Raw genomic sequence first — 20,341 nt, forward strand, 5'->3', positions numbered from 1 at the left:
TTTGGAAACAGGGTATCACTATGTAGTTCTGGTTGGTCTGTGACTTGATATATAAGCCAGCAAGCTGACCTCAGACTCACAGAAGTCCACCTGTCTCTGCTGCCCAAGTGCTGGGATTTGAGGCATCCACCACCATGCCTGCCTTAATTAGCTTTTTTTTTTTTTTTTTTTTTTTTTTTTTAGCTCAGGAACACTTGCCTAGGACCTTCCTCCATTAATTAATAATCAAGATAATCCCCTATAGACATGTTCGAAAGCCAGTCTGATCTAGCATTTCTTAGTTTCTTCTTTTGTGATAACTCTGGGCTGTGTCAAGTAGATAGTTAAAGCTTTTTTTAAAACTCTGCATTTATTTATTTTTAATTTATTTCCTTTACAGCCCAGTCGTAGACCCCTCCTTTCTCTCCTCTTGGTTTGAAAGTTAAAACTTATTTGGGCACATTTGATACAAAAAAATAAATTTTCATGATTGAGATGTTGGTCAGTGGTAAAAATTCTTCAGTATGCTTGCAAGAGCTAAAACTTGAAGGAATGGATTTTATTTGTAAGTGGAAAGTAATTTGAGATCTAAAGAACATATTCAGAGAAAGATAATAATATTTATAATAAGAAAAATAGTTGGCACAGAATAGAAAAATAGAGAGTTGTAAAACACTGTATTTTTTTTTCTTTGAGGGTGAGCATTTCTCATGCTTACCTGATTCTTTCCACCAAATACTGTTCTCTCTTTCTCCATCAGTTTCAAGTCACTGAGCCTGATTAGAGAATAGGTTTATTTGACCCACACTCAGAAGGTTGTGGAAGCTTAGGTGCTGGAATCATAAGGCACAAAATTTGTTTTGACATTTGAAGTGTGTTCAAACAGCGGGGGAAGAAGAGATTTAAAAATAAAAATCACAGCACTGTCCATAATGACATTGTGTGATTAGCCCTGATTGGGTGAAGAATAAAAACAGTTTGAGGAATAGTATTAAAATATAAAACTCTACCTAGTCAACTTAGAATAATATACATGCACTATAGACATGTATGAAATAATCAGAAAGCAATATCAATTAATATAGAATTTTATAACAAATAACCTCAAAATGAATGTTAAGTAAATGATAAGCAAGCAACTTAAATTCCAATGTTGTTAAGATAAGTTTTGCAGTGATGAGCAGAAATAACTATACAATCAATTACAGTGGTTCAGAAGTTTTTGTGATAATAAAATCAAGATATTCTGTGAGCATCATTTCTTAGTACCTGACAACGAGAACATGGATACGAGTCCACGTACAATGTGGAATAGCTGAAATTAACTCAGAAGATACTTATGAGTATATATATTCCATATGTTAATAATGGTGCTGATAACCGAAGGGTATTTTAGAACATTATTTCGTGTAACCCATGTTGTTCTTCATCCCATACAGTTTCTGAGATGACCATGCGTATTATCTGTTTTATTTATTTATTTATTGCAATTTATTCACTTTGTATCCCTGCTGCAGCCCCCTGCCTCCTCTCCCCCCAGTTCCACCCTCCCTCCCTCTTCTCCTCCTGTTCCCTTTCCCCATTTCCCTGATAGGGGAGGACTTCCTTTGCTTGGTCTCATCAAGGCTGGCTGCATCATTTCCTCTGTGGTCTGGCAAAGCTGCACCGCCCCCTCCCAGGAGGAGGTGATCAAAAAGCCAGCCACTGAGTTCATGTCAGAGACAGCCCCTGATCCCCTTACTAGGAAACCCACTTGGAAACGGAACAGCCAATGGGCTTCATCTGAGCAGATCTGGGTCCTCTCCAAGGCATGGTTCTTGGTTGGAGCATCAGTCTCTGCAGCCCCCCCTGGGCCCAGGTTTTTTGACTCTGTTGGTCTCCTTGTGATGTTCCTGTCATAAGTGCTGAGAAAGGCATGTTAAAGTTTTAATTTTAAATAAGAAAGTAATTTAAAATGTAATTTAAAATGATAAATTTTAATTTAATATAATTGTAATTGTAAATCTACTAAGGAATCAGAGTTAATTATAAATTACTTTTCTGAAACAGGTCTTTCACTTGCTTGGTTAGAGTCACACCAAGGTACTTTATGTTATTAGTGGCTATTGTGAAGGGTGTTGTTTCCCTAATGTCTTTCTCAGCCTTTTTGTCTTTGGTATATAGGAGGGCTTCTGATTTTTTTGAGTTGATTTTGTATCCTGCCACTTTGCTGAAGGTGTTTATCAGCTGAAGGAGTTCTCTGGTTGAATTTTTGGGGTCGCTCATGTATACTATCATATCATCTGCAAATAGTGACACTTTGACCTCTTCCTTTCCAATTTGTATCCCCTTGATCTCCTTTAGTTGTCTTATTGCTCTGGCTAGGACTTCAAGTACTATGTTGAAGAGATATGGGGACAATGGACAGCCTTGTCTTGTCCCTGATTTCAGTGGGATTGATTTAAGTTTCTCTCCATTGAGTGTTTTCAAAGCAAAGACTCATGACCAAACCTTTGGCAGAGTACAGGGAATCATAAGAAAGAAGGGGAGTTATTCTGATGGGGAAAGGATAGGAGCTCCACAAGGACCAAATATATCTGGGCACAGGGTCTTTTCTGAGACTGACATTCAACCAAGGACCATGTATGGATATAACCTAGAACCTCCACTCAGATGTAGCCTGTGGTAGCTCAGTAAACAATTGGTTTCCCAAAGTGAGGGGAACAGGGACTATTTCTAACAGGAACTCAATGACTGGCTCTTTGGTCTCCCCACCCCCGAAGGGAGGAACAGTCCTGTTAGGCCACAGAGGAGGGCTTTGCAGCCAGTCCTGAAGATACCTGATAAAACAGGATCAGATGAATGGGGAGGAGGTCCCCCCTATCAGTGGACTTGGAAAGGGGCACGGTGGAGATGAGGGAGGGAGGGAGGGACTGGGAGGGAATGAGGGATCGGGACATGGCTGGGATACAGAGTTAATAAAATGTAACTGATAAAAAAAATAAAAAATAAAAATAAATAAATAAATTACTTTTCTACCATTTATGTGATTACCAAAACAATTTTAACCAAGAAATAATAATTAGTAGATAGAAAGACAGGACAGAAAGACAGACAGATAGCTGTTCATATCATTGGCAAAATTCTTGTTAAAAATAAGCCTTGAGCCATGGGTTGAAGGGGTTTATAAGAACGAATCTATAGGCAACCATACTCTCCCATGAGGCACTGTTATTGTTCAAGAACTGCAATTGACATCATTCTCAGATGTACCTGGTTCTCAGGCATGTGACTTACAGCTTAATTTGGCTTTTACACAGGAAGTCAGTAGATGTGACTGGTAGTAAGAGACTGGAAGGTAAGTCGGAAAATCCCTTTGAATTCCTTAATCGCTTTGGTCAATAACACTTTGAAGAGCTGGGGCAACAAGTTTTTCACTGGAGTGGGTAGAGATAAAGCTTCTACATATTCATGACAAAATTGCTAGATCATCACCATGCAATTACAGCAATAATCTACAGTTAAATCAGCATGTGCATCTCCAAGGCCTGTTTTCTTAGCCAATATTATAAAATCCCTTTACTTCTCTCCATTGCAGACATCCGTCCTCCAGAATGCAAGTGTCTAGCCCTACTCTGGCTGCTATCCTGTCGGATCCTCCAGAGCTCATCTTTCACTGTCCTCTCTACAGAGCATGCGTCAGGACTGTAGGCAGGTAATCATCTCCACACTAGTGAATGTACTGAGCTGCACTTTCAATTCGATTTCAGTTTAAGAATGCTTTTAGAAAGTCATGTAAGGTTCTTAAATTATTTTTCCCTTTTTTTTAAATTTTTCATCAATTACACTTTATTCATTCTGCATCCCCCCAAAAGCCCCTCCCTCCTCCCCTCCCAATCCCATCCTCCCTCCTCCCTCTGCTTGCATGCCACTCCCCAAGTCCACTAATAGGGGAGGTTCTCCTCTCCTTTCTGATCTTAGTCTGTCAGTTCACATCAAAAGTGGCTGCAAGTCCCAATTTATTTCTAATATCAGAGATCAGACCTCTACTCTTGCCTGATGCGTCTAAAACAAAAAGGGGGAACTGTAGAGAGCTGCGGAATGCTATGTCTTAAAGATGGAGCTGGTTTCTGCCTTCCACCTTCCCGATGGTGAGTGCTCTCTGTCACGAACAATTCAACATTTGGCTAAGGCTGAGGATATGGCTTGCCTCCATGTATGTGGACCTATCTGCATTGCCCACGTGGCACGCCTGGGTTGGCTACCCAGAGGCTATTTAAGCTGTGGGCTGGCTTTCCCCAGGGTCCGAGGATTGTTCAAGGTTCCTGAATAAACTGCATTGGAAAAAAACAAAAAACAACAAAAAAAAAAAAACGTTAAATAAAAAAGCAACAATAGAAAAAAAAAAAAAAGAATGCTTTTAGCCAGATACTGAGACTTACAGCTAAACTTTGGGCAGAGTGCAGGGAATCTTATGAAAGAAAGGGGAGATAGTAAGACATGGAGAGGACAGGATCTCAACAAGGAGAGTAACAAAACCAAAATATCTGGGCAAAGGGTTCTTTTCTGAGACTGATATCCAACCAAGGACCATTCATGGAGATAAACTAGAACCCCTGAACAGATGTAGCCCATGGCAGTTCAGTGTCCAAGTGGGTTCCATAGTAATGGGAACAGGGACTGTCTCTGACATAAACTGTTTGGCCTGCTCTTGGATCACTTCCCCCTGAGGGGTTAGCAACCGAACCAGGCCATCAAGGAAGACAATACTGCCACTCCTGATGAGATCTAGTAGACTAGGATCAGAAGAAAGGAGAGAAAGACTTCCCCTATCAGTGGACTTCGGGAGGGGCATGGGTGGAGAAGGGGAAGGGAAGGTGGAATTGGGAGGGGGGCTGGGATACAAAGTGAATAAGCTGTAATTACTAAAAATAAAAATAAAAAATACAAAAAAAAAATGTTGTTGGGCGTGGAGGCACATGTCTTTAATAAAAAAAATGCTTTTTGCTATATACATTTGTTTAATTATACAATGAAACACTTATTAACTACTGCTTTTCAGTGACTGGTGCACCTTCATTTTGAAGATAATAAAGAGAAGAGCTGTACGGTCCTGAGTCATAAAAAGTTTATAATTTACTGCATTTATAAAGTAATCACAGTTTCCTTGTTTATAAGCTTTTGAGAAAATTAAGACCAGAGATTTTGGTGATAGTTTGACATTCACAAGCATATTTAATGGCACCTGGGGCTTTTCTATCTCAAGCAAATTTCTTTCCCAGTCTTTTATGCTATAAAGGTTAGGATTGTTAACTCTGATATTTTTCTCTGAAGTGTTGGTGATGTGCTTCATGGATCAAAACTTTCCCGTACATCTCAGAGATTGAACATATGCTTGTAATCCTATAAGATTTGGGTGGCTGACATTCATTTTAGATCTGCTCTGAGACGGTAGATATGTGGATATACAGAAATGAACAGCAGGCAGTGGTCTGTATGGTCTGAGAACTGACCTTTCTGGATTGACTAAATGAAGAAACAACAGACATATATACAGAAAAGCTGTCATCAGGTGGGGAAATATGCTACGATGGAGACGCACTAAAACCCCAAACACTAGGGATTTTACGTTTGTGGCTGAACAATGAAGCAGATCTATTGTATACAAAAATGTAGGTTAGCCAATCTTTGTAGGTGAGTTCTCTCAGAATGTTTTCGTTTCTGGGAGGAGTAGGTCGTAGATGGTTGACCCTGTGCACAGACTATCAACTTCTGTACTTAGAGTGGGAGGCCTTGCTATTTGCCTAAGACTATGCTGTGGAAGGCCTCACCAAAACTGAATTTAAAAAATATACATATATCACAATGACCAAAACACAAATATGTGTGCTTTAGGTGCAACTAGATACCTGAAACATTCAATCAATGTTTTAAAATTTTCAGTTAATAATATGTGATTTAGAGGTGATGCTATGAGAAACTGGCCTCACTGTATGATTGGGTAGTATCTTTGCTTTTGTAAAAGCAAAAAAAAAAAACTACTAAGAACACAATTTGGTGATTTTAGCTAGAGACTCAAGACATCAAGTTGTAGACGTCTTGATAAGTACCAAGTGTCAATCAAGATTACCTAGAATGATGCCATTTCTGACTTTCTTTTACTCTGTGTTTCTATAATACTAACAGGAAAACAATATTTATTCAGGTTGTTTTGCTTATAGTCGTAGCCAAGTCACAAAATTCTGTGAAATAATAAAAAAGCATTAGATTCTTGAGAAAGTTGTTGGTACATTAATGTAAGGGTCACTTTAGGCCCTTTCTTGAGCCTAAGTGCTCATTTATAGCCTTGAGAGCTAAATTAGTGTGAGAGACTCTGGCCCTGGCAAACAAACTGTAAAGCCAACACTGGCACTTGGATGTCTTCATTCTTCTCTGGTGACAGATAAAGTCACCACTACTTTGCAGTCACTCTCGGTCCTATATTCTGTGTCTTTTACATAGAAATGTGTCTATGAAAGCAATGATTTATAATTTTAAGGTTATAAATTTAATTTATCTTAATTTATAAATTTAAGGTAAATATATTATCATTTTATGAAAAGAAACTTAAAACTATAACAAATCTGATTTCTACAAATCAACTTTTTTTTATTCTTATGAACAGGAAAAGTAAGTTTGGATAGTGTGTGTATAGATTCCACATGCAACAAAACACATCAAGTTAATTTTGTAATTGTATATTTTTCCTGAACTTGATTGAGCCTTGATTATTTTTTTTTTGCTACTATTTTTTCCCCAGCTTACTTTTACTATTTCAACTATTTAACTTTTGTCAAACTTTTACTTCTGCCTTATTTTGATAGACAAATTTATATCACTGTGTGAGGATTACATGAAAGGTAGTTCAAAAAGCTTCTAATACTGACCAGAATATATTGAGGGCTCAGTGACATAGATTATTATTTGTCCAGTACTTCACATCAGTTTAATATTATTTGCATGAATAATGTTGACGACATTACATATTGATATGATAATAATAATACATAAAAATAAATCATTTTTACTTATAAATATCTCTCAAAGTAAAATATAAGTGCATTATATGCTTTTGGGGTAAATGGAGAAATTAGTAGTATTTAAGCTTGCATACATTTATAATCCCTCAGACCTTTTGTTGTGATGAAGTGTAAACACTGTCATGTAGTCCATTCAACTAAATTCAGAATGTTTCATGAAAATCACAAATATTACTAGTATTAAACACTTGTTGTCTGTTGCAAACGTGTTTCTGTTCTGAATTTTCTCCTGTCTTCAAGTATTACTGAAGACTTCAAACATTATGTCCTCCACTCACAACTCTCACTGTCACCCGTGAAACTTTTAAGCAAAATAATGAGGGCAGCTAAATTTTTGAGGAGGCCCTAAGTGAAAATGTTTGTGAATAGGTGCCACATCTTGAGCCAAAATTTTTTCTACCTGTGTTGGTTAGAAAAAAAAAAATGGAAGAATGACTACATACTTAAATATGATGGATTTTCTTTCAGAACATAGAAGAGAGTCTACCAGGATGAAACGAAGAACTGAAAAGAACTAACGAGCACAAAGGTTTCGTGTTTTAAAATTTAAAGTGTTAGATGAATCTTGAGAACAATTACAGATAGTGTTGTTGGATAGTGCTATCTCTGTTGAATATTCAAGATTTTATAGTAGTTCACTATAGATATTTAATGCAGTTTACCTATAAGCAATATGCTTAATTTCAGAGTAATACTGAATAGCAAGAATGATGCTGTTGAGATGTTTTAGGGGCTGAGTTCATTCAGTCTGTAAAATGATGGACAAGCATGAAGACCCGAGTTTTTCTCCAGAAACCGTATGCACAAGATTGGTCTCTAATCTCAGGACTGGCAAATTGGATTCCTGGTGGAATTGGAATTGGAATCCAGGGTGGATTCCTGGTCCTCACTAACCATTCAATCCCGCCTACTTGCTGAGTTCTAGGCCGTAGCATATCATATTAGCCTGTGTCCAGTAAAACAAAACAAAACATAATCATGGACGATTTCAGAGAAACCTGAGGCAAGACACTCAGAGTTGTCTCCTGAACCCCCACCCTCACACACAAAGTCCCTTGCACTTATGTGCCTCATGTATACATACAAAATATTTTTAAAATGTACATTAAAATGTTTAAACCTTTTGAAAAGCCATCCATCTTTGACATGTGGGAGTCATATTACAAGCGCAGGAGAACTGTTGCATACAGCATTGGTATGTCTAACAACCCTGCTCTTTTAATGGAATTGTTCCTATAGATTGCTCATCTAGTTATCTTCAGTAAAAAATGTGTATGTGAAATACTGTAATGGCGATCATGAAAATATTTGCTGCAACAACAGTTGTCACTTAACCTGAACAAGGATATGTAGTAAGTACGTAATATACTGATTATCAAATTATTTTGATACTTACTTTATTACTGACATCATCTAAATGAAAGTGAACTTTAAAGTATGAAATTATTAAATGACATGTAGTAAGTAATTTAAACTCTGTAACTTAAACTTTAGACTTTTTTGGGCATCCTAGTAAAGGGAACAGGGACTGTCTGTGACATAAACTCAGTGGCTGGCTCTTTGACCATCCCCCTGAGGGAGGAGCAAACTTTCCAGGCAACAGAGGAGGACATTGCGGCCAGTCCTGAAGAGACCTGATAAACTAGGGTCATATGGAAGGGGAGGAGGACCTACCCTATCAGTGGACTTGGAGAGGGGTATGGGAGGAGATGAGAGACGGAGGGTAGGACTGGAAGGGTAATGAGGGAGGGCTATAGCTGGGATACAATGGGAATAAAATGTAATTAATGTAAAAAATAAAAATTTAATTAAAAAGTAAATAAAGCAAAAAAGTACACTACTAAAATTGGGTCTGAAATAAGGTTTTAATATTCCATCAAAGAATGAGAAATATGTGCTTTCGGGATCAGTTAACTGTATGGTTCTATGGGTCCATGCACAATCCTCCTGGCCTTAAGACTGTTGCCATACAATTGAGATGGACAACAGAAGAAGGAGAAAACAGGGAACAGGACAGGAGCCTAACACAGAAGGCTTCTGAAAGACTATCCAGCTGGGTATTGAAGCGGATACTGAGACTCATAGCCAAACTATGGACAGAGCACAGGGAATCTTATGAAAGAAGGGAGAGATGAAAGACTACAGGGGACAGGAGCTCCAAAAGGAGAACAACAGAACCAAATAATCTGGACTCAGGATCTTTTCTGAAACTGATACTCCAACCAAGAACCATTCATGGAGATAACCTAGAACCCCTGCACAAATGTAGCCCATGGCAGCTCAGTGTCCAAGTAAGTACCCTAGTAAGGGGAACAGGGGCTGTCTCTGACACTATTTCAGTGGCTGGCTCTTTGGTCACTTCTCTCTGAGGGGTTAGCAGCCTTACCAGGCCACAGAGAAAGACAATGCAGCCAGGCCTGATGAGACCTGATAGGTTAGATTCATATGGATGGGGAAGAGGACCTCTTCTATCAGGGGACTAGGGGAGGGGCAATGGAGAAGAAGGAGGGAGAGTGAGACTGGGAGGGGATGAGGGAGGGAGCTACAGCTGGGATAAAAAGTAAATAAATTGTAATTAATAAAAAATAAATTAATAATAAAAGCCAATAAAATACAGATTTCTGTGTATTTCATATCATGGAATATTAAATATATTTTAAGTGGCTAGTTTCTTGAATTTTATTTTGTCTCTTGAAATATAAACTTGTTTCTGCTATTTTCCATTTGTCTTCAAAACTCTGGGGGTGACCTAACCATAAATTAGAACAAAGCACTTTCAAATACTACCATTTATCTGTCTGATTGTTGAACCCTTATTCTTTTTAATTTTTTTAATATTAGTTACAGTTTATTAACTTTGTATCGCAGCTGTATCCCATTCCCTCATTCTTTCCCAATCCCACATTCCCTCTCTCATCTGCTCCCTGCCCCTTTCCAAGTCCATTGATAGGGGAGGACCTCCTATCATCTGACCCTGGTTTATCAGGTATCTTCAGGCCTGGCTGCAAAGTCCTCCTCTGTGGTCTAGCAGGGCTGCTCCTCTCTTGGTAGGGGTGGGAGGTCAAAGAGGCAGCCATTGAGTTCATGTCAGAGACAGTCCCTGTTCCCCTTACTAGGGTACCCACTTGGATACTGAGCTACCATGGGATACATCTGAACAGAGGTTCTAAGTTATATCCATACATAGACCTTGGTTGGAGAAACAGTCTCAAATAAGAATCCTATGCTCAGATATATTTGGTCCTTGTGGAGCTCCTGTCCTCTCCAGGTCATTTTAACCCCCCTTTCTTTCTTATGATTCCCTGCACTCTGCCAAACCTTTGGTTATGAGTCTTAATATCTTCTTTGATACACTGCTAGAAATGGATAAAGAAATTGTTGTACTAATACTCAATGGAATACTACTCAGCAATTAAAAACAAGGAAATCATGAAATTTTCAGGCAAATGGTGGAACCCTTATTCTTGCAATCTATATTTTGTAGATTAAAGTTTCTGGTTTTCAGAACTATACTATGTATCCAATAACAAAATCCACCCTGTCTTCCTATGATAGGAACCAGAGAGATATTAAAGCTCCTTGATTAAGGCAAAGTTTCGAAGACAGAGGCAGGTTTACAAAGTTGCTGCCCTCAGCACTGTGAAATCACTGTGTGGAGCTGGTAACAGCTTCCTAAATGCTTAGCACACATTTGCTAAATTAATCAATTAAAATTTTCCCCCCTTTTTTTAAAAATTTTCATCAATTACACTTTATTCATTCTGCATCCCCCCCATAAGCTCCTCCCTCCTCCCCTCCCAATTCCACCCTCCCTCCTCCCTCTGCTTGCATGCCACTCCCCAAGTCCACTGTTAGGGGAGGTTCTCCTCTCCTTTCTGATCTTAGTCTATCATTTCACAACAAAAGTGGCTGCATTGTCCTTTACTATGGCCTGGTAAGGCTGCTCCCCTCCAGGGGGAGGTGATCAAAGAGCAGGCCAATCAGATCATGTGAGAGGCAGTCCCTCTTCACATTACTATGTAACCCAATTGGACTCTGAACTGCCCTGGGCTACATCTGCGCAGGGGTTCTGGGTTATCTCTATGAATAGTCCTTGGTTGGAGTATGAGTCTCTGGGAAGTTCCCTGTGTTCAAATTTTCTTGTTCTGTTGCTCTCCTAGTGGAGACCCTGTCCTCTCCAGCTCTTACTATTTCCCAGTTCTTACCTAAAATTCCATTCACTCTGCCCAACAGTTGCCCATCAGGCTCAGCATCTGCTTTGATAGTCTGTAGGGCAGAGGCTTTCAGAGGCCCTCTGTGGTAGGTTCCTAGGTTGTTTCCTGTTTTCTTCTTCTTCTTCTGATGTCCATCCTCTTTGCCTTTCCGGATGGGGATTGGACATTTTAGTTAGGGTCCTCTCTCTTGCTTAGTTTCTTTAGATGCACAGGTTTTAGTGGGTTTGTCCTATGTTGTATGTCTATATGAGTGAGTATATACCATGTGTGTCTTTCTGCTTCTGGGACAACTCACTCAGGATGATCCTTTCCAGATCCCACCATTTACCTGCAGATTTCATGATTTCCTTATTTTTCATTGCTGAGTAATATTCCATTGTGTAGATGTACCACAATTTCTGCATCCATTCTTCAGTTGAGGGGCATCTGGGTTGTTTCCAGCTTCTGGCTATTACAAATAAAGCTGCTACAAACATGGTTGAGCAAATGTCCTTTTTGTGTACTTGAGCCTCTTTTGGATATATGCCCAGGAGTGGTATGGCTGGATCTTGAGGAAGCGCTATTCCTAGTTGTCTGAGAAAGCACCAGATTGATTTCCAGAGTGGTTGCCCATTTCAGATAATCATTATTTCGATCACTAAAAAACAAAATTTTAAAAAGCTGATTTATATACTTAGTAGCAGTCTCTAACTCCTTTTTAGATATTTGTTTGTTTGTTGTTTCAGGGCGGCAGCTTCTGAAACATTCTTATTATCTCAGTTGGGCTGTTTTCTTCAAAGCATTGGTTCAAGCATTTAAGATATTTCCACCTTTCCATCACATTCTCAGAAGAAGAAAAGACATGCACTATGACAATGCTGGAGGAAAGGGTCACCAGTGTCAGGAGAGAGCTGCACATGGAGAGACTTACACATCTTTTCATTCTTAACTTCCAGTCACAGGATGTGACTTCTCAAAGTAGCCTTTAATACAGTGCATTTGTCTCTGCGATGAGTGAAATTATCTGTTTTCATTTATTATTATTATCCTTATTATTATTATTTTATCCTTCATTCACTTTCTATCCTGGTTGTAGCCCCCTCCCCCATCTCCTCCTGATCCCAACATCTCTCCTTCTTCCTCAGCTATCCCTCTCGCCTAGTCTCCTGATAGGGTAGGTCCTCCTCCCCTACTGCCTGATCCTAGCCTATCAGATTCCATCAGGCCTGCCTGGATCCTTTTCCTCTGTGGGCTGCCTAGGTTGTCTCACCAGGGAGATGTGATCATGGAGCAGGCAACTGAGTTAACATCAGAAACTTTCTTTTCTCCTATTCCTAGGGAACGCATATGGTGACTGAGATGTCTATTGGCTATATCTGAGCGAGAGTTCTAGGGCCTCTCTATGCTGCTCTTTGATTGACGCTTCAGTCTCTGCAGGCCCCACTGGACCCAGCTATTTTTTTTTTCTTTTTTGGTTTCCTTGTGGGGCTCCTAAGTGCTCCAGGTCTTTCTATCTCCCCCTTTTTTCATAAGACTCACTGTGCTTTGTCCAACATTTGGCTGTGAGCCTCTGCATCTGCTTTGATGCCCTGCTGGGTGGAGTCTTTTACAGGACATCTGTGGTAGGCTTGAGTCCTGTTCCCTTGCTTCTACATTTTCCTGTGTCTATCCTGTTTTCCCTTCTGAATGAGAATTAAGCATCTTCCTTAAGGTCCTCATGTTTAGCTTCTTTAAGTCTGTAGATTTTAATATGTTTACCTTATATTATATGGTTAATATGCGCTTTTAAATGAGTATATACCATGTGTGTCTTTCTGCTTCTGGGATACCTCACTCAGGATGATCTTTTCTAATTTCCACCATTTGCCTGCAAATTTCATGATTTCCTTGTTTTTAATTTCTGAGTAGTATTCTGTTGTGTAAATGTACCACAATTTCTTTATCTATTCTTCAGTTGAGGGACATCCAGGTTGTTTCCAGATTCTGGCTATTACAAATAAAGCTCCTATGAACATAGTTGAGCAAATGTCCTTATTGTATGGTGGAGACCCTTTCTCTCTCTCTCTCTCTTTCTTTCTTTCTTTTTTTTTCTTCTTCTTTCTAAAATTTATTTTATATTAATTACAGTTTATTCACTTTGTATCCCAGCTTTAGCCCCCTCATTCATTCCCTCCTAATCCCACCCTCCCTCACTTCCTCCTTTACCCCTCTCCAAGTCCACTGACTTGGTGAATCTTTCAGATTTATTTTCAGGAGTGATAAAGCTGGTCTTTGAGGTAGCACTATTCCCAGTTTTCTGAGAAAGTGCCAGATTGATTTCCAAAGTAGTTGTACAAGTTTGCACTCCCACCAGCAATTGAGTGACGTTTTCCTTGATCCATATCCTCACCAGCATGTGCTGTCACTTGAGTTTTTGATCTTAGCCATTCTGATGGGTGTGAGATAGAATCTCAGAGTCATTTACATTTGCATTTCCCTGATGAATATAGACATTGAGCAATTCTTTAAGCGTTTCTCTATTATTTGATATTCTTCAGATTTATAATTCTCTTGTCTCAATCTCCTTAGCACAGGCATGAGAGGCAATGCCACCACAAACAGCTTACCGACTGTATTATTTCTAAATAATGAAATATCTAGCTGAATAACAACATAAATGTGAAAAGTAATTATATTAAATATAATAGATAAAAGAATTTTTATTACCTATGCAGTTATTTGGTAGGAAAAAATTACAGACTTGGAATACATTGTAGTTCAAATTTTTTTAGACCAAAATTACTTTATCATACTCTTTATTTCGATTATTTGAATGTAATTATAATACCTATATCATATTAATAGTAACATAAAAAGTAAGTTTGTGGTTCCTAACATAACCTGCTTTTGATCAAGCATGCAGTATTTGCCAGTTTTACATTAACCTCAAAGTTATAGGCAATATAATCATTAAAACACACAGAAGAAGGAAATGAAAGTGTATTAAGGGATTGCATCAATAAATGGAAAGATCTACACCTTTAATCCCAGCATGGTCTACATAGCAAGTTACAGGACAGCAAAGACTACCAGTGAGACCTTATTTCAACTTATTTTATAAAGGTATAATACCTGTAGAACTAAAAAATGTACATTTAAATTATCTTGAAAATAATTTTACAGATATGACAGTGGCAATAATTTATAATCCTAAAACTAATCTACGGACTGTTTTGGAAAGCCTAGTATGCTAACTTACTATGGTGCCACTGTAAGTGGGTATAAACTTTTCATTAGATGCAATATTTTTATGCATAGCAGGACTCATAAGATATGTATTTGATACATTTACACCATCCATTTTCATTAAATAATTCAATAGAGATAGGAAGCTATAAACATTAAGCTATTCGTTGCGGAATTACTTAAATCTAGAAAGTGTTATTGGAAGTAGCTAGATCTAAAGTTAAAAGTGATTAATAAATAATGTTGCAATGAGTAAGCAAATAGGAATATAATTTGATTATTAAAAATAGAATATGAAGGCTATATCATTTAATAGCATAGCTATATAATATAATACGTGTCACAAATGTAATTAATACACTTTACAAGTAAAATATAAGTACAAATGTACAAATGTTTAGAGGCCATATTTTAAAAGTAAAATGAGAAGTAAAGTTAACTTTAGTAACACATTTTATTGTGGAGAGTAAGAAGATTATTTTTTATGCTCATAATCTTTGTTAAAATATTAATTACATTTTTCAGTGTTGAATTAAATTTTATATCTTGTGCATATTTGATGCTTATATTTTGGTGTAGACTAATCATTTTCTTAATTTTAACAACTGTGTCTAGCAAGATGAGCCACTTATGTATAGAAAGTAGCCATATACAAGTATTCCAGAAAAACAAGTAACTTGTCTTATAACTGTTAGAAGCACTAACTTACATTTTGTTATTCAGGAAGTTAAAAAAAAGTTACTAGAATGCAGTTTTATCTCTTTGCATGTTATCTTACTTTTTATTACTTTGATTTGCAAGTGGATATGCATGTGGAGGTCAGAGGTCATTTGTCAGAAGTTACTTCTTTCCTTCTACTGTCTCAGTCTTGAGATTTAAATTCAGGTCATCTGTGTTGACAACAAGCGCTCCTACTTACTGAAACAGCTCTCCAGCCCTGACTTTATAGAAATTGAAATATTTTATTTATTTATATATTTTGGTAAAAATATCCTACACATTTGAGTAAGTAAAAACCCAATTTGTGAACTACAGTGACTCAGTGTGTATGATTTCATAAAAAATACTGTTGAGCCTCAATCTCTCTTCTCTTCACATTTTGACCCTGTTGCTATGGAATTAATACATCTTTCCAATTTCAGACTTATTTCGTATGCAAAGTACACTGAGCACTTTCATGGGGAATAACGAACAAATGACCTTTCTGGGACAAGTCAGTCAGGCAGCTTAACATTTTTCACAGTTCTGACAGTTTATATATGATTGATCCTCTAAGTTATAAAGAAAAAAATTATTAGAACATAGCCAGAAAAATGACAACAGTGTGCCTGCATACAGCATACACAGAAACATACTAAATGTGTTGCTATTTAATGTCATTGACCTGATGCTTCTGTCAGTTAACCTGGAGATGGACTTCTTGAAACCATTTTCTTGGTAAGATTTTTATTTTCCTCATCTGCAACATGGGATAGTAGCAAGAGAGAGGAAAAGAAAAGCAAGAGACATGGGAGAGGAAAAAAAAATGTTGTTGTTGTTACCAAGAGTTTTCCTTCTTAGCATCTTCATTTGTAGTCGATGTGCAGATGTGCTTCTGTTAACTGGAAATAAGTTTTTCAATGAGGATTATATTCTGCATATGGTGTTCCCTCCCTTGTCTCCTCCCAGATTTTCCCCACCTCCCTGCCTATCTGACTCCATGCCTCTTAATTCCGCCTTAAAAACACAGGGCAATATAAAAAAAGAATAAAACAAAGCAGAGAAACAAAAGAGAAAGAAAGAAAGAAAAAGGAAAAGCACAAGACACACATACACACACACAAACACAACCCATAAAAACACAAAATCAAAATAATAAATGCTCAAGAGACAAATAGGTTAAAAAATATCTTCCAAAACACATGATAAAGCAAAATACCTCCAAAAAATGATTTCCTGATTTCTTTTTCAGTCCATTTGTTGTTTGTTAATTTTGTGACCCGATCCTTTGCTGAAGGTTTTCACTAGCTCTAGGAGTCCCCAGGTGCAAGGTTTACGTTCCTTTATGTATAAAAGTACACTAGTTGAAAATAAAGATTCTCTGACCTCTTCCTTTCCTATTTGTATCCCCTTGATTTATTTATGCTTTTTTACTAACCTAGCTAAGATTTTAAGTACTATATCAAGTAGGTATAAATAGAGTGGGCATCTTTGTCTTGTTCCTGATTTTGTAGACTACAGAAATTTTTGTAACATTTTTATTGCTGAAGAGGAAAATAAAGATTTGTTCATATAAGTCTTTCTATAACTAAATCTTTCTTCACAGATAAAGCATGTCAAGATATCTTTTGTGTTTGGGTACTCCTGCTGTTAGGGTTTTGTTTGTTTGTTTGTTGTTAGTATTTGTTTAAAAAGTAATATAGTGGGTTCCATGGTAATGGGAAGAAGGACTGCCTCTGACATAAACTGATTGGCCTGCTCTTTTGATCACCTCCCCCTGAGGGGGGAGTAGCCTTACCAGGCCACAGAAGAAGACAATGCAGCCATTCATCATGAGATATGATAGACTAGGATCAGAAGGAAGGAGAGGGGGACCTCCCTTATCAGTGGACTTGGGGAAGGGCATGCATGAAGAAGGGGGGGAAGGTAATTAGGAGGGGATAAGGGAGGTGTTTATGGGGGGATACAAAGTGACTAAAGTGTAATTAATAAAAGTTAAAAAAAGAAAGAAAAACAAAAAATAAAAAGTAATATACTAATTATTCTTTAAAGTTGCATTCTTCTGTAATTTCTGTCAGTTTTCCATATCACATTTTATTCTGCTCATGGTAGGCCATTGCTTGTCTAGTCTGATGGCTGACCTAGATCAATCTTTGAAAACTGCTAAACTGACCAGATATATATGAATTAAAGTATAAGGCAGGTATATTGGTATATACCTTCAATCTCAACATTTGGAAAGCAAAGAAGTAAGATTTGAATTTGAGGTCACCTGCTCTGCATAGCTCATTCTATGCCAGTCAGGGTTCTATACTCAGACACTTTCTCAATCAATAACAAGCAAACAAAAAGAAAAAAGAAACAAAAATCTATATAAAGAGTTTTTAAATGTAAGCAAGGAATTAGATTTATGTTTTTGTTCACGAGTAGGACCACTAGAGCATAGTATTAAGTAGTTTTATGTAATTGATACAGCAAAAGATTTAGTATTAAATATTCATTGAAAGAAAAATAGTGAAAGAAGACAAGTGGAAATGTTGCAGAGATATTTTTGAAAACTTGAGTGAAGTTAATCAAAATGATTTTCACATATCCTTCCACATCTACAGAAAATAATTGTCACTATGTAAGTCCAGTGTTCAAAATATTAGATGAAACTGGGTTTGTCTAATATTAGATTCCGACTAGAAATGTGTGGCTGTTGTAGTCTTGGAGACCCATGCTTTTTCTACAAATCTCTTAGCTTATAGAGAGAAAGTTTGTCTTCAACTCTAATAGGTCAAAAAGCCAAAACACAGTTACAAATATTTTTCAAAAGAGAAGCTAATGTCAAACCAACCCACTCCTTATTTAACAGTCAAAACATGTTGATATGTTACAGATATAGTGATAATGTATACTGTTCTGTATGTATAATTAGTTTCTTAATGATTCGAAACATTTGTGGTCTTTGTTACTGATGACACAATCTTCATTATTCTCAAGAGCTATTTTAATTTAGACAGAAAATTAAATAGAATCAACTCATTATGTATGTTTTTCTAGTTGTCTCAGGAATAACATGAGTAAAATTTTTTATACAAAGAAAATAAAATGTTTTGGAATAATGTCACATTTGGAAGACACTATAAATTGCTGATTTATAAGGCATGGGTATACTATGTTAGAGAGAGATGATTGATAAATATTTCTGTAAAATGCATTTTATTACTGAGAAAAAAGAGGGTTTTTATTCAATTGTTTTAACTACTAATACAGACTTTCATGCTGGGATATATAAAATGTCACAGGCACTGCAATATTACCTGAAGTTTTGAAGAAATAGCTGAATTCTATAATTCCATGCACGATCTGTGATAGCAGAGCCCACACTGTTAGGTTTCTCTTAGAAAATAATCTGATGACTTTGTAGGGTTCTCGGCCTGGAATTTTGTTAATGATGCTTCATTATTTCTCAGAATAACAATAAAATTATATCTTCACTTATTGGACAGCAAATGATAATTTTGTAAGGTAAGGCACCGGGAAGGAAAATTCTACCAGTTTTTTTTTTTCTGTGTCTGACTAATACAGTTCCAAATCTTTTACTTCCTCAGTTATCTTTTTTGATTGAAACCATATGTTGCTTTAAAATTATTAGGATAACTTTTCGCAAGGTATTTAAAATCTGCAAATATGATTTCCCTTAGTATGTTTTTTTTTTTTTTTTGGAAATTAAAGTACACAGTATGTACCAGAAAATAAGGCAATTATATAATAATAAAATTATTTGTGAGCCAAAACACCCCAAAACCAAAACAAACAAACATATCTCTAAATTTTAGTTTCAGTCTGACACCTTAGCTTTGTTCTTTGATTTCTGCTGAAGTGGGATCTGTAAGTCTTAGAGGATACCGAAAGCTCCTGAACATTCCCAGTAATTTAACAGCCTGTGCTTTAATAGCATGAAAAATCTCAACATATCTGATTATCAAGGTTTTGTCGTAGGCCACTCTTTGCTTCCTGTCAGGATTATACTCCTAATATATATATGTACCCATCCTATAAATTCTAATAGCATCTGCAATGAGTCAGTCTTCCTCTCTCTTCAAGTTTATATTTACAAATCTCTCTCTCTCTCTCTCTCTCTCTGTGTGTGTGTGTTTGTGTGTGTGTGTGTGTGTGCGTGTGTGCGTGTTTTCATTTAGGTTTCAAAACACAATTATGTTCTCCTCATCCTGCATCCTACATCCTTGCATCTTTCTCCCCTGTTCTCTTCATAGCAATAAATCACTCGACCTGGTGTGTCTGTTGTTTAGTTGAATCTAGAAATGACCACTTCTCTTTTCTGAAGCTCCCATGCTCTACTCATCAGGAGACTCTCTTTTATTCTCTCTAAAGCATATGCCATTTGTATTTTTACTATTACCAGCCTAGAAATCTCTACTTTTCCAGAGAAATTCAACAGTCTATTTAATGGCCTGTCTGTTTCTACTTTTGCTCTCTAATTAGCAATTCTTCTTATAGCTGCCAGTCTGACCTATTAAAATCCATGACAACTTTCTGATGAAAACCCTCCAGTGACTTCTCGATGCACAGTTAGAACACAGTTCAAGCTCCATGTAATGGTGTGGTCACTCCCTCCCTTTCTAGCCTTATTGCTTAAAATAGCTTTTCTCTCCCTGTTGAGTTTGCTCACATCACACTAAGACATCCTAAGTTCTTTAAAAACCACAGCCTTATTCCAACATGTGCCTCATTGCATCTACTATCCTTTTATTTATAACTCTCTTACTTCTAACCCTTTTATAGATAGCTGGTTTCTTTTCATTTGGGTTTCAGTTCTAAAGCTTTCTCAAAAATAAGTATCCTTACCCCGAAAATCAAGATAAAGACAACTGTGTGTTTTCTTCATTGCATCTCCCTAGTCTATGTTGCTTTATTTATTTTATTATTTATTTATTTTTAATGATAAAAGGAAGTTTAATTATTGGATTACAGCCAGTGAAAGTGAGAAAAATCATGGTATTGAGGCATTTCATAAGGAGAAGCAAATAATAATTGCTACACATCAAAACCACCACAAAGGTTCTCAACTAGGCAGTACATTTCACCCCATTAGAGCCCATATTAAATGGAAAATAATTTAATACAAAGTAAGTTTTTCTGAACCTCCAAATAGAATTGCTGGCTGAAAGAATTAGCAAT

Source organism: Meriones unguiculatus, chromosome 2 (genome assembly GCF_030254825.1).
Source record: "Meriones unguiculatus strain TT.TT164.6M chromosome 2, Bangor_MerUng_6.1, whole genome shotgun sequence".
Classification (NCBI taxonomy): Eukaryota; Metazoa; Chordata; class Mammalia; order Rodentia; family Muridae; genus Meriones; species Meriones unguiculatus.